General features: G+C 36.0%; 2 protein-coding genes and 1 pseudogene across 6 annotated transcripts in view; 1 reads left to right on the top strand and 2 right to left on the bottom strand.

Annotated features, from left to right (window-relative positions):
• Positions 1 to 15332, top strand: part of LOC113200355 (uncharacterized) — a 230240-nt gene that overhangs the window by 54957 nt on the left and 159951 nt on the right. The window contains exon 3 of one of the 5 annotated variants that reach the window (XR_013342571.1): positions 4769 to 4788. The exons of the other annotated variants lie outside the window; for them this stretch is intronic. The gene's annotated coding sequence lies outside the window, so the exon portion shown is untranslated. The remainder of the gene's footprint in view (positions 1 to 4768; positions 4789 to 15332) is intronic. 5 annotated transcript variants of the gene reach the window in all.
• Pola1 (DNA polymerase alpha 1, catalytic subunit) overlaps positions 1 to 15332 on the bottom strand; it is a 291393-nt gene that overhangs the window by 47696 nt on the left and 228365 nt on the right. The window lies entirely within an intron of this gene.
• Positions 7096 to 7251, bottom strand: LOC113200357 (U2 spliceosomal RNA; annotated as a pseudogene).

Below are 15332 nucleotides of genomic sequence, written 5' to 3' on the forward strand. Positions count from 1 at the left end.
ATTAATGAGATCTATTTTGGACATAACTTTAACTGTGGCTAAAATAAAGATGTGCTAAACTGCTATCAATGTTATGAACAAGAGTGAGATGAAAGTGTTCTGTAATTTATCAATGAGAAAAATTGACACATCTGTGACCTATATGGCATAAAACAAAATCATACAGAACACTAATAATAATAATAATAATAAAAACAACAATGGTACTTTGCACTTACAGACCTCCTTTCAGAGGATTTTCAGAGCACTTTTTAAACACATGCTATTTTTTCCTTTTTTGAACAAATAAGACAACTAAATTAAAGAGTAATAATGGTTTGCCCATACCACAAAGTGAGTTAGTGGCAAGCCAGGAATACATTTTCTAAGTTGCTCAGTCTCCTGCAATTATATTATGCAATGATTACTAGTAGAGTATGTCTTGCAGGTTACACCCAAGACATAGATATCTCCAGATTTCTTGTGGGCTTACTATGCACCACCACCCCCAGCCCCAGTCTACTAATAGAACTGTTTACAAACCTACATTGACATCAGCATGTGTGCCTGCATGCTGCTCCACTTAGGGTCCCAGGGGGAGATAAGAGAAGACCAGTGTGCAAGTCTCTCAGCAGTTCCTTACCTTCCCAACTTCAGGAGAGCTATCTGGAACCAGCCTCCAGACATTTAAAGATACAATAAAGGCTAGCCAACTAAATCACAAATTTGTTGGAGTGCTGGGAGAAATTTAAAGATAGCAAGGTCATTAAAGAGCTAGAACTGTATATCAGTAGATAAACCGGCAAGCAAAATGGCTAGCTGCTATCATATGTATATAGGTTCCGAGGGAGGAAGGAATGGGCCTAGGCAAGGACAGCCTTCATTTGAAGTATGCTTTTCAGATTCTTTAAATTTATTCTATAATATAACTGGGTATCAATTTAATTAATAGAACCTAAAGGTTTAAACAAAGGAATGAGTAAGCTGGACTTTATGTATGCATGATAAATAGCCCAATTCTGGTGGAAATTGTCAAGAGAGCAGGCAAATTAAGGTGGGAATTAAGTCCATGTGCAGTGAGGAGATGGTAGGGCTAATATTCAATGAATGTGTAGATACGTGGATGGAAAAACATTTTATGATACAGTTGAAGGGTATGATGGGAAATAGCAGAGAAAAGAGGATAACTCAGAAAGCTACATTCTAGAAATCAATTCCACACACCATTTATTAGGTTCCTATTGTGTGTAAGTTACCATCAGACATGTAATAACTTATCAAGCATGGCACTTGTTCCAAAGAGTTATGATGTAAGAGAAACAGTGTTCAGGATTGCAGGAAAAAGATCACTTGTACTTGTAAGGCCTTAAAATATGACTAGAATACAAACAGATAAATACTGGATTAAAGCTGGCAATCTAGGTAGGGAAACCAATCCTCTTAAAGCTTCTACTACTACTACTACCATCTCGTCCCAAGCAACTTGGGGGATGGGTAACATTCTGAAACTTGAAGAAAGCTGCTCCTCCCAAGATCAATCCATCTGGGCTTCAAGGCATGTAGAAGACAGGAAGTGGGGAAAATCAAACTGTGGAGGCTCCTAATCATAACAATTGGGCTAGCCTCCACCTTAATACCTTCTTACTCACCCATCCAGTATCCTCAAGGATTCCCCCACTCTCGGCAGCCCTTTTCTAGTAAGTTAATGGGGGAAAATAACATGAGCTTTGTAGCCAAATTTTGTTGAAATGCATTTATTTCATCTTCAGTTTGCTCATTACCAGAGAACAGTTTCTTCTTGCTTACTTTTCTCTAGACTATTTTTTCTTTCACTTTATTTCTGATGCTATATTAGCTCATATAGCACCATAAATGCTTCCTTTATCTAGGAAATATTCTTGTGTTTGACTTCATTTTCCTTTCTAGTGTCTATTTAAATTGTTATCTAGATGCCACCCAGTCTTCTTTTCTATATCAAAGTCAGACTTAATGCATATTTGACAAGAAGCAATATTAAAGTTTGAAGAGTTTCACTAACTCAGAGGTTCTCATCACTGTGCGTGTGCAACAGAATCACCTGTGGAGTTTTTTTTAAATACACAGCTGTCTTGTCCCCAGTCATTTCTAAAAGTGCAAAAGATATACCCTGGTTAAGAATTATTCTGCTAAAAGGTACATGATTTGGAACTTGTTCTGGCTGACGTTCCTCAAACAATTACGACTTTTCTTTACTCTCCTTAGAAAAAGCCAACTGTTATTACTGATTGTTTAGTATTAGTGGAAAATATGCAAAGGGACAGACAAAAAACAGATGTTTGTGAATGATTTGTGTTTCAATTTCTTGCATTAAGTACAGATAACTGAGAATTAAATTTATATTTTTCATATACTTTATGAATGCTATTTTAATAAATAAGAAAATTACTGGGTGTAGTGGTACATGTCTGTAATCCCAGTTACTCAGGAAGCTCATGCAGGAGGATTATAAATTCCAGGCCAGCCTCAGCAACTTAGTGAGACCCTCTCTCAAAATTAAAAGTAAAGAGGGCTAGGGATGTAGCTCAGTGGTAGAGTGCCCGGTTCAATCCCTAGTACCATGCCTCCCCCACAAAACCCTGAGAAAACAGCTATCAAGACAAATTTTAGTCTCATTGTGAGTAGGGACCATTCACCACATGTCTAGAACTGTACATTAGCATTTGGGGGCACAAATCTGAACAAAATATGGTCATCGACAGGCTGCTGAAAGCAATGCAGTAACAGTAACTAGACTACTAAGTACTATAATAGTGCTTTGGACAAAATGTTATTATCAGAAATAATAAAATCAACTGACATTTATTACATGATTGTCATGTGACAGGCACTGTTCTAGGCATTTTACACATTGCCCTGTTCTAAATTAATCTGTTTAACTTAGAACCCTAGGAGGCAGGTACTATTCTCCTTGCAGTTTTATAGTGTGGCGGTAGAGGGGTTAAGTCACACATCCCAACTTCACTTATCTATTAAGGAACAGAAAGCTAAAACATGCACTGAGCCTTGGCTCCAAGAGCTGGATTACCCTATACTGCCCTTGAGAAGCCTAAGTCAGCGCCCTTGGTGCTCAACAAATACTCCAGGGAGGGAGGAAGGAAACACCAAATATTTACAGAGCATTCACACAATGTGCCTGAAGCTCCTCCTACCCAAAGGCCAGAACCTTGGAATGTCTGTGATTCCTTAAAGCCTAGGCAAAAGACAGGTATTAGCTTTCCCTCTGCTTCAGTGATAGGATCAGTTAGGCTTTTGTAACTAACCCTTAAATTGTTCCCTTCACTTTCTCTGTTCTAGTTCCTATGAGCTTACACCATTTTGGAGCCAAACTAAAAATGACATTTTGAGGATACTGCTTCCAAGAATTTCCCATATGTCCTAGCATGTTACAGTGACACTGCTATAATGAAAAAGATATTTTGTTAGAATAAGGTGAGCAAGAGAGGCAAATCTAAAGAGATGATATTTTAGGTTGAAAGAAGGAAAAAAAAGTTTCCTGATTCAGAGCTAAAGGCTGCTGCCAACAGCCTGTTTTGTTCCCAAAGATCAGCACACAAAAGTTTCACAGAGCTGGAGGAAAAAGATTTGGATGCTAAGTTAGATGGGGGGTGGGGCACAATTCCCATCATTCCTTTGGGAGCTGTACAAAAATAACAAAACCTCTATAAAAGAGATGAGCAAGTGGGCTGTGAAAGGAATGACCCCTCACATATAGGGAAAGCAATTTGCATCTACAGATCTCATTGGTACAAACGACCTCCTTCAAAGAGTGAAAACCTCAATGGAAAGCCACTATATACCCATGAAAAGCTTTGCTGGCTATTTGTTGAGCTGTATACAGACTAACAAACAGGAGTGGTTAACCTGGCGCACCATGCACTATAGAGATTTTTTTTTTAAGTAGGCTTAGTCAGCTAATCTTGTTGAGATTTCTCTCATACTACTGATTTCTTATTCTCAAAATAAATTAAGAGGCTTCATTCAGAATTCCCTGTGGTCTACCAGCTTGAGTTTGTTGGGTGTCTTTGATTGTCTCTTGTCTTTAGATTCCCTGCCTTGTCTCTTTAGATTTTGCTGTGCCCTTTGGTATTTCCCGTTAGTCCATGTCTGGAATAGCTAATTACATGGTAGCATAATTCCTGCCTGTACAACAAGGAATAGCAGAACCTTGCTAATTCACACCAATGACTGAAAGACTCCTGTGTAAGTTACTGAATTATGTAAATGAGCAATAAGTGAAGAAAGATGATTCAAAATTGTATTTCATTCATTTATTTTGACAAGTGTAGTTTAGTCTTAATTATTTTGAAAATTTCTTTGTAGCATACTAATAAATTTACTGTGGCACATTTGTTAAAAGTGATAAAGCCTTCACTAACAGAGACCAGAGTGTGCTCTATTGAATAATTTTCTTTAGACAGTCTCAGGTTCAGGCTTCTTTATCTTGGATTTGATTGACTTTTCAGCATTGATGCTTTTTTTGGATAAGACAATTTAAAATATGCCAATAAAACATAGGAGTTATTTCAGCAATAAACAGTGACTTATAAACAGGTCCCACATATGTTTACACTTTGACCACATTAGTTAAAATAATCATGTTTAAGTAAAACATTTTCATATCCTGTGGTCAACAATGCTAACGAGACTTTATTTTTATCTTCTAAATAAAACTAGTAAAGTCAGTCATTCATTCCTTTTAATTCCTATTTCTGTTTTGTTTTGTCTAACCATACTTCTTTTTCTTTTAAAGCTAAAGATGTCTGTTTTAAGGTAAGTGAATATATCACAGTATGTAACATTTTCATGTCAAAATACTTACATTATTATAGTCTGAATTAATTTAAGATAGGGAAACATTTTGATACACTTTTGACAGACATATCCTGAAGGATGGATCAATTTATTTCAAAGTACCACCCTCAGCTACATCCGGGAGTAAAGAGCAATTGCCCTTCCAGTTTATAGTCCTGGGCTTAAAGCTTTACACAGGCCAGCTTCTTTAGTAAGCACTTTTAGACTATATTCCAATTCAGACATGCTTTAAAATCACCATGCATTTGTCAGATGTGGTTTTTTGATTTATAAGAGGTAGATAAGCAAGAGAGCTTAAAGAAAAGTAAGACAAAACTTTGTCTCAGAGTACATGACTACATTTATGTCTATTAAAATCATACCCACTTTCCAAAGCCCAACTCAGATTCCATCTCTACCAGGAAACTTTCCTCGAAGCAGATGCTCAGTTTCTGTGAATCCTGGTCATTTCATCTCTTTGAGGTTGTATTTTCATCTGAAAAAATGTCAACTAACCCTGTCTAACAAGACTGGATAGGAAAAAGTAAAAGATAATGGATGTGTGTGTTCTCGATAAAACAGCAAAGTCCTAAGGGCTGGAGGTGTAGCTCAGTAGTATCATGTGTGAAGCTCTGGGTTTGATTCCCAGCACTGCAAAATAAAAAGAAAGTATCAAGTCCTATAAAAAGTAGGTATTTAGAGGATGAATGCATGAATAAGCAAGGCATCAGAAGCAGTATCACCTCTAGTGTTAGGAGTATACAACAGTGGTACAGCACTTGCCTAGCATGCATGAGGTCCTGGGTTTGATCCCTAGCAACACACATGCACACACACAGAATAGTACTATCTCTAGAAGCAGGAACTAGGTCTTGCTTACAATTGTGTCCTTTACATATCACACAGGGCAGAGACTCACTCCTTGAACGAATTGGGTCAAATAAATGCAGGGCAAGAAAAGGGGACAGAGAAAAAGACACACAGACCTAGTTTTGTGGTCCTTTTTTTTGTGTGTGAATTTGAGTTTACAACAATTTCTTAAAACAAGTAAAGTACATCAAAGTATAAAATTACCAGAAAACCTATCTTTTTTGGAGCACATCTGGTTCAAGCCTTAAGTTCCAAGGGATGGTAGGCGTGCTTGGCACACAGACCAAGGAGAGAAGGTTTCCCAGGGCCATTAACCAGGGAGAATGCAATTAATGTTAGTCAATTTAATGCAATGACAAGTGGCTAATTCTGTCTAGTTGCTGTCTTCTAGACACAAGGTAGGAGAAAGCACATGAATCTGAATAAATTCATGACAACTACAGGAAGAACTACTCTAGGAATGAGTCAACTCAATGATGGGTTTTTCTTTATATATGAGGGGTAGCATTATAAATGGGGACTGACTAATAATGTGAAAATCAACATCAGATCTGGGCCTGGGGCTATAGGGTAACTGGAGACATCATAGGACCATTATTAGACTTCAAAAGTTATGGTTGATTTGAAAATTTTGAAAAATTTAAAGAATTATACAGGACAATGAAGACCTATATCAATTTAGATGAAAAGCAAGAAAGCAAAGCAAAATAGAAAGTCAGTGTAAACATTATGTCAGTAACGGGAAAGATGAGGACTAAGCAAACATTTAACCATTAAAGGCTGTTCTGGTACAACACAAGCAGTTGGTAAAAAACAAAACAAAACAAACAAACAAAAAACCTCAACCATCAAAACAAAAACAAAAAATTAAGGGGATGTGTGAGAGGCAGTGCTGTCTCTCAGGGAGAGCATAAATACTTTTGAAACCATGAGAAGAAACATTACTGCAATAGAGTTAAGGCAAATAAGAAATGATTAAGACATTAAATTCTGGGCTAAGTAAATGAAGAATATGCAATTTAAAAAGAATCCCTACCTAACAAGAGGAAAATACCGGAGTCAGACTAAACCTGTTTAAATCCCAAACATTTCTGAGACCATGAAACCCTTCTGAATGACTATAAATCCTCTAAAATTTGCTTGAAGCAAATGGGACTGGTATTTTCATATTGTTCACTAACTTTTTAAAATTCACATTTATTAGAAATTTTAGCTGATATAAAAAGTCACCAAGTCAATAACCGATAAAATTACGAAGAATGTGTCTTTATAGAATGCCCTAAGAGGAAATGAAACATCATCTGCTTCTAAGATTACAGAGCTGAATGAACCTTTTAAAGTTTAAGACTGCCTTTTCAAAAGAAGTTACTGTGATACATTTTAAGTGGGTATTTCAATATACTTCTAATGAAAAATACTAATTTGGGGGAAAGAAAACTTAGTATAACCATTTTTAACCCCCCAGTGCTTTATTTATGTTATATCATAGTAGATAACATACATGTTACACAAATATTGATCATTTGATATTAATTCCTACACTTGATCTCAGCCAAAAGGCCAAGAAGTGATTAATATTCATTGCTAAAACTTATAGTACATTCTATCATGATACTTAAAGGATCTACTCTCTTCTCTGCCATGAGTATTATAAGCCCTTTCCTCCTAATTAATGTGCAATTAATTCAACCAACCTCCAATTAGTCTTCTACAACATTACCCCACTTAGACAATAAAGCAGTCTCTAGATTGGGTTTTAAACCTGGGCTAAAATAGACTTCTACAGACCAAAAAATGGTTCTGGGATTTCTCTTTGTAGTGTAATTTAGATGTCATATCTAATTTGCTGTCATGACTATTGTTTCACTGTGCAATTTGTATGTCGTTTTGAATGGTAAAGGCATCATAGCTTTATTGAATTAAACCTTCTGTCTTGATTTATGGTCTGATGTTACATGTTTGTGCATTTTATGTTTATGTCTCAAAAGCTGCTTTTGACATCAAGTAGTAGAAAAAGAATGTGCTCTTTTGATATGTTTGCTCAAGTCTTAGTAAATATAAACACAAACTGGAAAAAAACCTGTCCAAACTAAAATCAAAACCAAAAAATAGTGAATATTATTATTATTATTATCGCTTTTAAAGACAGAGATAGCTAACTAAGTCATTCACATTATAAAATCACAGAATGCCTGGCTGTTCTGTAACCTAAATGTCTTGATTGCCAATTATATTAACCAATCTTTTCTAATAAACAACTGCCCTTTTCATTGACAGTTTTTGTGATAGCTAACTCAAACATAAAATGTTCATACCACAAATCCATAGTCACAAAGAAATTAAAATGCTCCTGAACTTTAACTCAAAAAGGATAGAGACTATCTTACCTATAAAACTCAGTTTAGTGTTGGTCTGTTTGTAGTTGTCCTCCTTGTCCTGGCCTATGAATTCAACTTCTAAAGTCATGACTAAGAAGACTAACCATGGAAAGCCTTCCACTAGACCACTGGAATAGCCTTTTAAGTAATTTTTAGTGCATGAAATTTCATAAAGTTTTTACTAGATAATTACACTTCCTGATTTTGTAATTAGTGGAAGTACATGCAATTACATAATAATTATGATAGTAATTACGTAATTAAGATGTATAATTATGTAGTAAAAAACATCATGGAAATAAAACCATCTACTGTGTAAGCACAATACATTTTAAAAGTAAATTCACTAGCCCGACTGTTTAAAAATACTTTTCTTCAAAATAAAGTGATTAGCTCACATTATGATCTAACTGCTTGAAAATTGTTTAATATTTTTTCAGTCATTGGTGATAGAAGTGTATCTTTAAAAAGTACATGAAAGAAAATCTTATCAGGTTCTTCCCACTTTTATCCTTCCAAAAATAACAATATCTTTGCAAATGAAGACCACCAACCACCACTTACTTTATCACCTAGCTATGCAACACTGGTGCCTTTGTTTGTGTTGCTGTGTCACTATAAAGAGGAAAGGAACCTACCCATTGAGAAGACAGTAATTGGAAATGATTGTATAAATTAAGTCACATGGCTGTTATCACAGAATGCCTGTAGGTCCCAGTATACATAAAAATGCAAAGGATGAGTGCATATTTACAGAAATGGGCTTAAAGACACATCATCAGAATCCAGAAGTTTGCTGCCCAAACCATGGCAACTTTCATATATTACTTTAACTATCAAAAAGAAGATGACAGAAAATGTACAGAGTCAAGGAAGGCACTTCTACTTTTGGGCAAAGCAATTAAGGAGATGATTTCCTGGGAAATGTAGTTTCTCTTCTGTTATATCGTAAAGTCATTTTTTGTTAAAAATAAAACAAAAATGAAAACAAAGCAGGCAGTACTCTGAAAAACAAAACCTTGTGATGGGGCTCCATGCTGCCAAAGGAAATAACTACTTTGTCATTATTGTGGTGAGCATAAAAACTGCACATAAAATTCAGCAACAGTAGGAAAAGTAAATTTCAAAGTAAACTTTTGGGTACCAAAATATAAGAAAAAGATTCTGGTTTCCATTTACAAAAATCTAGTTCAAGGCCTTGAAATCTTTTCAAACATGCTAAAATCAATGTTCTAATGAGGTTCAGAATGTAGTGTTTGGGTGAGACTTCACTTTGGGTCCGTGTAGAAAGGCCCTTACATAAAGAGGGTGTAGAACTACATTCTACTTCTCTCTTTTATAAGCCACTAATCTTGAGAAGCTGAAAGCTATTTTGAAAATCCTAATTTACTCCTCCCTTGTTCCTTCTAGTTAAGAAGAAACAAAGTGGAAGAGCTCATGCTTTCTTGCCTTTGTCTCCTCTCCTAGCCTTTGTCAGAAAACTACATTTTTAGCTTGATTACAAAATATATTTCAAAGGGTCAGAATATAATATGAAGTCTATCTTAAACTTGGGTAGCCCTTCTGTACCTTGCATATTTGTCATTTTAAAATTTTACCAAAAGGATGGCCCTAACCAATGAAAGAATGAAATGAAAGTAGGATTTGAAATTAGGCTTTAGTTACTAAGAGAGGAGAATCGTTTGAATTAGTGCTTTTCAAACTTTAATATGCCTAGGAATCACCTGGGGATCATGTTAAAATGCAGATGCTGATGTAGTAGATCTAGAGAGGGCCCAATATTTTGCATTTCTAACAAGCTCCCAGGTGATGCTGACGCTGATAGTGTACTGATCACACTTTGAGTAATAAGGTCTTAGGTTCTTGGGAAAAAAAACTGCATGGAGAAAAAAGCCGATTTGAGTTCATTTCTATGTTGTTTTCTCCCTCAATTGCTAAATTGTTTGAATAATTATTTCAAGTTGAGTAAAATTATTTCTTTGTAAAATTTCAGTGCTCCTCATTTTTTTTATAAAGCAGTACATGATCAGATTATAATTTAGGAATTAGATAACAGTATAAAGGAGAAAATAAAAATTGTCTATTATCCATAGATAGTGACTATAAATTTCTAGTGTTCCTTACTTATTTTTCCACCTTGCATATCACCACAAATTATAATCACAATTGTTACTTAGTTTTGTACTTTAGCATTACATTATATTTTCCTTTTAAACAGTAAAACTAAGTAACATCTAACAATAACAACAAAAACTCCCACTTTCCTGTTTTCAAAATTTTTTACAGATTTCTACAATCACTTCCTAATCACAAACAGGTGGCTAACTATTTGTTCTTAATTGCCAACTTAGAGCCTCCTACCATAAAACTTCCCTTAAACTCATCAATGGAACTGTTAAAAGAAAAAAAACCCACATTATTAGTTATTTGCAAGAAAATAAAATCAAAGGAAAATTGAGCTTAAAGTTACCCATCTCAAAACCTATTTTTATAAACAAAACTGTTTTCACAATGATAAAAGGTAGAATTTTAAGAAGAACAGATGCTTTAAGTGAATTTCTGCTTACATTTTTTGTGTATTTAGTAGGTGTGAATTGTTTTATGTGTACTTTACCTGTTATTAGCTTCTAAAAACAGAGAAAAGGTTCATCTCTAAAAACAGTTTTTCAGTGGAATAACCCAACACAAATGGGCTTTAAAAAGAGGCACACAACCACATGCTTGTCATCCCAGTGACACAGGAGGATGGAGCAGGAGGACTGCAAGTTCAAGGCCAGTCTCAGCAACTTAGCAAGACTCTGTCTCAAAATTAAAAAAAAAAAAAAAATTAAAGGGGCTGGGGATGTGGCTCAGTGGTAAAGCACGTCTGGGTTCAACCCCCAGCACCAAAAAAAAAAAAAAAAAAAAAAAAAAGACTAAATGGACCAAGCTGACACAGTCTATTTTTTGGGTGGTGGTGGTAGGGGGGGCAGTTCCTGGGGACTTGAGCCCAGGGGTGCTCTACCATTGAGCTACATCCCCAACCTTTCTTATTTTTGATTTTGAGACAGGGTCCCACTAAATTGCCAAGGCTGACCTTGAACTTGCAATCCTCCTGCCTCAGCCTTACAGGTCTCTGGGATTATGGGTGTGTACCACCATGTCTGGCAAGTGACTTGATATTCTTTCCATTCAATTCAAATTTGGTATCAGCAAAATGACAGATACAACTTATCATTTGCCTTTAGCATCACTTGTAAAGAGTTGAAGCAACACATTTAATTTGCACATGTCAAGGAACTCCAATAACTTCAATTTATAGCAAACCCGAGTTCAAGCCAAACACTATAGGAGGTTCTACAACTTTACTTCAAATTGCTTCTCAGTAATGTACAGAAGCATTTCCTAGGACCAATTTTTCTAAAATCCTTAAAATTGCTTGTATGAGTGAGCTGGCTACAATGGGCAAAAGCACAAACAGGATACAACCCTCTGTCTCCATGAACTGAGTGAAAGAGAATGTAAAATAAAATAATTCAGGACAAGCTCTATGATAATGGCACTCAAAAGGGGGCTATGGGAACATAAAATTGGGGACATTTACATAACTAATTTCTTCATCAATATAATGGGCGTTATCCATTGCTGCCTCACAAGGCTGTTGGGAGGACTTGTGTTACACATGTGAAAGGACAATGGGAAACTACCTTACAAATGAACAGCCTAATTCTGGGTGGTATTAATGGAAATAAGAAATGCCTTGCAGATGTTACCATCAGGCATAGAGAAAAGACAGAAAGACAGGTCTAGTGGTACACACTGTGCAGAGAAAAGAGCAAGACTCTATCTCAAAATAAAAAATAAAATAAAAAGGACTGGGGATGTAACTCAATGGTAGAGTCCTCTGGGTTCAATTCCTAGCACAAAAAAAAAAAAAAAAAAGAGAGGCAATAACAAGAAACTGAAAAGTTTAAGAAAAAAAAATCAAGTAAAGAAAGCAGGTGAGACCATAGCTCAAGGAGAAGTGAATACAAGATTTCATCTGATTGAGAGAAGCAAGCACAGCACAGCACAGCAATCTTTACAGATGGGAAACTAGAGGCTTGCCTACAACCCTTTGCAAGAAACAGAGGTGATATGAAGATAGTCTGTCTAAGCTTAAAGACACTCTCGTTGAGAAGTCAGGCTTCTTCTTCTTTTAAATTTTTTTTAAGTTGTAGATGGACACGATACCTTTATGTGAGGATTGAACAAGTGATTCACACATGTGAGGCGAGTGCTCTACGACTGAGCCACAACCCCAGTCCAAGAAGCTATTTATAAGGTTAAATCACCAAAATCACCATCTTTTAGTTTCCACCTGCAATTCCAATTCCTTTCTTCAACAGAATCCTAAATCCCAGTGTTCAAACTCTGGCAGATAAAAGCAATGTATTTAAAGGGGGGAACGTTCATCATGTAGAAGAACATCTGTAATGGTATCTCCCAGAATTCATCATGAAATAGCATTTGAAATCCTAACCCTTTACGCCTTAGAGTATGACTGTATTTGGAGACAGGGTCTTTAAAGGAGTAACTAAATTAAAATGAGATCTTTAGGATGGGTCCTAATCCAATATGTCTGGTGTCAAAATATGAAAAGGAAATAAGGTTCAGAGGGACAAATCATGTGAAGACACAAGGAGAAAATGCCATTTGCAGGTCAAGGACAAAAGCCTTAGAAGACACCCACCCTTGATCACAGACTTCCAGCCTTCAGAACTAAGAAATTATTTTCTGTTGTTGAAGCTACTCAGTATGGGGTACTTTGTTTTGGCAGTTCTAGCAAACTAATACACCTTCCTACTAACATTAGCTGTCACAGAATCAGAGGACATATGCATCTGCTGAGAATACAAACAGAAAAAAAAAGTTTCTTTCTAGAAATAAAGACCAAACCCTGAAGTAAAAAGTGAGTTAGTGGCTCCGTCTCTGCTTTTAAAACAATCTGACCAGGTTGGTGGTGACTCACGGCCTTATCACACACTAAGCTGTCTTCCCTAACACACTTTCAGTTCCTCCAGAGCAGGGACTGTCAACCATCCATCTTGCTTTCTCTGCCATGTGGCATCACACTCAACACACAATAGGATCTACATGTACATATACTGCTTTTTACTACTGCTGAATAAACAACAACAAAAGGTTTACTTGAGAAAAATAAGAGACTTCTTCCCCTCTTGCATTTTAATTTAGGCCACTGAACAAAGATTTGAACTGATCCAGGTTTCTTCAAACTGTTCACTTATCCCTACTCAGGCTAAGGCACCATGGGATGAAGCAGTCAAACAGGACCATTTCATGCTGCCATCCTGGAAATGGATTTTTACTTCATATATTGCCACAGTGTTCCTCTAAAACCTCCTTTGGATCCATTATGTCATCTGTGTACATTCTGGAGCAGTTACAATAATAATGCAAAGTCCCACAGAAATAAGATTTTTAAAATGTTATGTAGTTACAGTGAATATGCAGTAAACACTTCACCAAAGTGAATAACAGTCCTTTACCATTTTAAAGGAAAGAGAAAAATACCAAATGGGGTTAATTCACATTATGGACTAATGGCCTGTAAACTTTCGTTTGAAAGCAAAGCACAGAAAAAGCTTTGACAGAGCTACTTTTCACTGTAAAAATAAATAAACCTCTTTCAAATAATTTGTACATGATTTTTCCAAGTCAAATTGCCAACTTTCAAACAAAAATTAAAACCACCATCCAGTTACAACCCTTAAAATATGGGCTTTATAATGGAAATGGTAAAACAATCTCAGCGAAGGAAATGTTGCTAGGGTACTGACAGTAAAGGAGAGTCTACAGTAAATACTTCACACTCTAGTTACAGGGCACTTGTTGACAGACAATACTTAGATTCCACTCTTAATGATATAACTCTGTGTAACAACTATCACTTTTCACAGGACTTCTGCTGTTAATGTCTACTGGTGTTCTGGCCTTGGTCCAAATTGAATAAGTATATTTGCCTTCTGGTTCCCACAGATTTTAAATTCATTTTTATAGCATGTTTCTCTTGAAGAGCAAATCAGAAGAGAAAATTTCATTCTAACTTTTAAAGGGACAAGTGATTTTATATATACTAATTTAAATGTATGGATTTCCTCTCTATTAATTGTTCTCTGCACTATAGGCTGCACATCAGAATTACCTAGGAATATTTTCTAAAAGTTATACCTTCCTAAAATTTTACGTCTCACCTTCAGAAATAGAATTTGTGGGCACAGGAACCATGCCCCAAGAAACTCTTGGGAGGCAGCTTATAGCATATCATGTGTTAGGAAACTTCTGCTCATGGGTCACTGGTAAGCATGACCCAGAGTTTCAGTTTAAATCCCACTGCTAACAAATACCATAATACCAATTAGCATCACTGTAGGATCTGAAAATGCTCTGAGCACATAAATATCAGCTAACTGGCTCCTTCCTAAACTATAACTTAGGAATAATAAATAAGCAAGAGGAAGTTTAAAGAAAAGTTTCAACAGTTAAAATTCAATAAATAAAATAAAAGGGCTCTCAGAACATTTCATGAAGTTCCTTCTGTCAGACACATACATTTTGTACTCTTCTTTTTAAAAAATTTCCTTTAGCCTTCTGACACATAAAAGAACTTGTCAATAATTCTCTTAGTACCATTTTTTTGCCCTAACTGCTGGGTAGTGTATTTATTAGAAATAAACAACAAAAAATGTGTCCCCATTCTTAAACCCACTGCAAAATGGGACTACAATAAACTGAGTATACGGATCCCGACAATACTTCTCCTCTTTTGCCAAGCAAGAAGCTTCTAAGTGGCCACTATATTCCCTCCCATTGTCCCAGGAAGCAATCTATACCCCTCAATGTTCTCCAAGAAGGCAGAATAAGTTCACAGTGACTTTCCAGATCACTCCTCTCTCTCCATGACTCCAAGAGTCACCAGACTTTTTGAAAACCGCTCTTCACAAAAGACTGATTCACTTCCCAAAAAGGAATTTTGGAGCTATATGGAGGAGGATCCTATCCCCTTGGAGTCTAAAAACATCTAGAGAACAACCTAAGATGGCCATATTCAGAAAGGAGTCATGGGAGTGCAGGTTCTAATATACTGATACCCAGAAGGACATAACTGGCCCAATAGAAACACACAATGCTTCCATACTTAATTTTTTCAACTTATGACCACCTTTAAGGAAAGGCTTTTGGGGGTTAAAGAAAAAAGTCCATTGATGATATTCCAAGTAAATATAGGCTAGATGT

This window comes from Urocitellus parryii, chromosome X (genome assembly GCF_045843805.1).
Source record: "Urocitellus parryii isolate mUroPar1 chromosome X, mUroPar1.hap1, whole genome shotgun sequence".
Classification (NCBI taxonomy): Eukaryota; Metazoa; Chordata; class Mammalia; order Rodentia; family Sciuridae; genus Urocitellus; species Urocitellus parryii.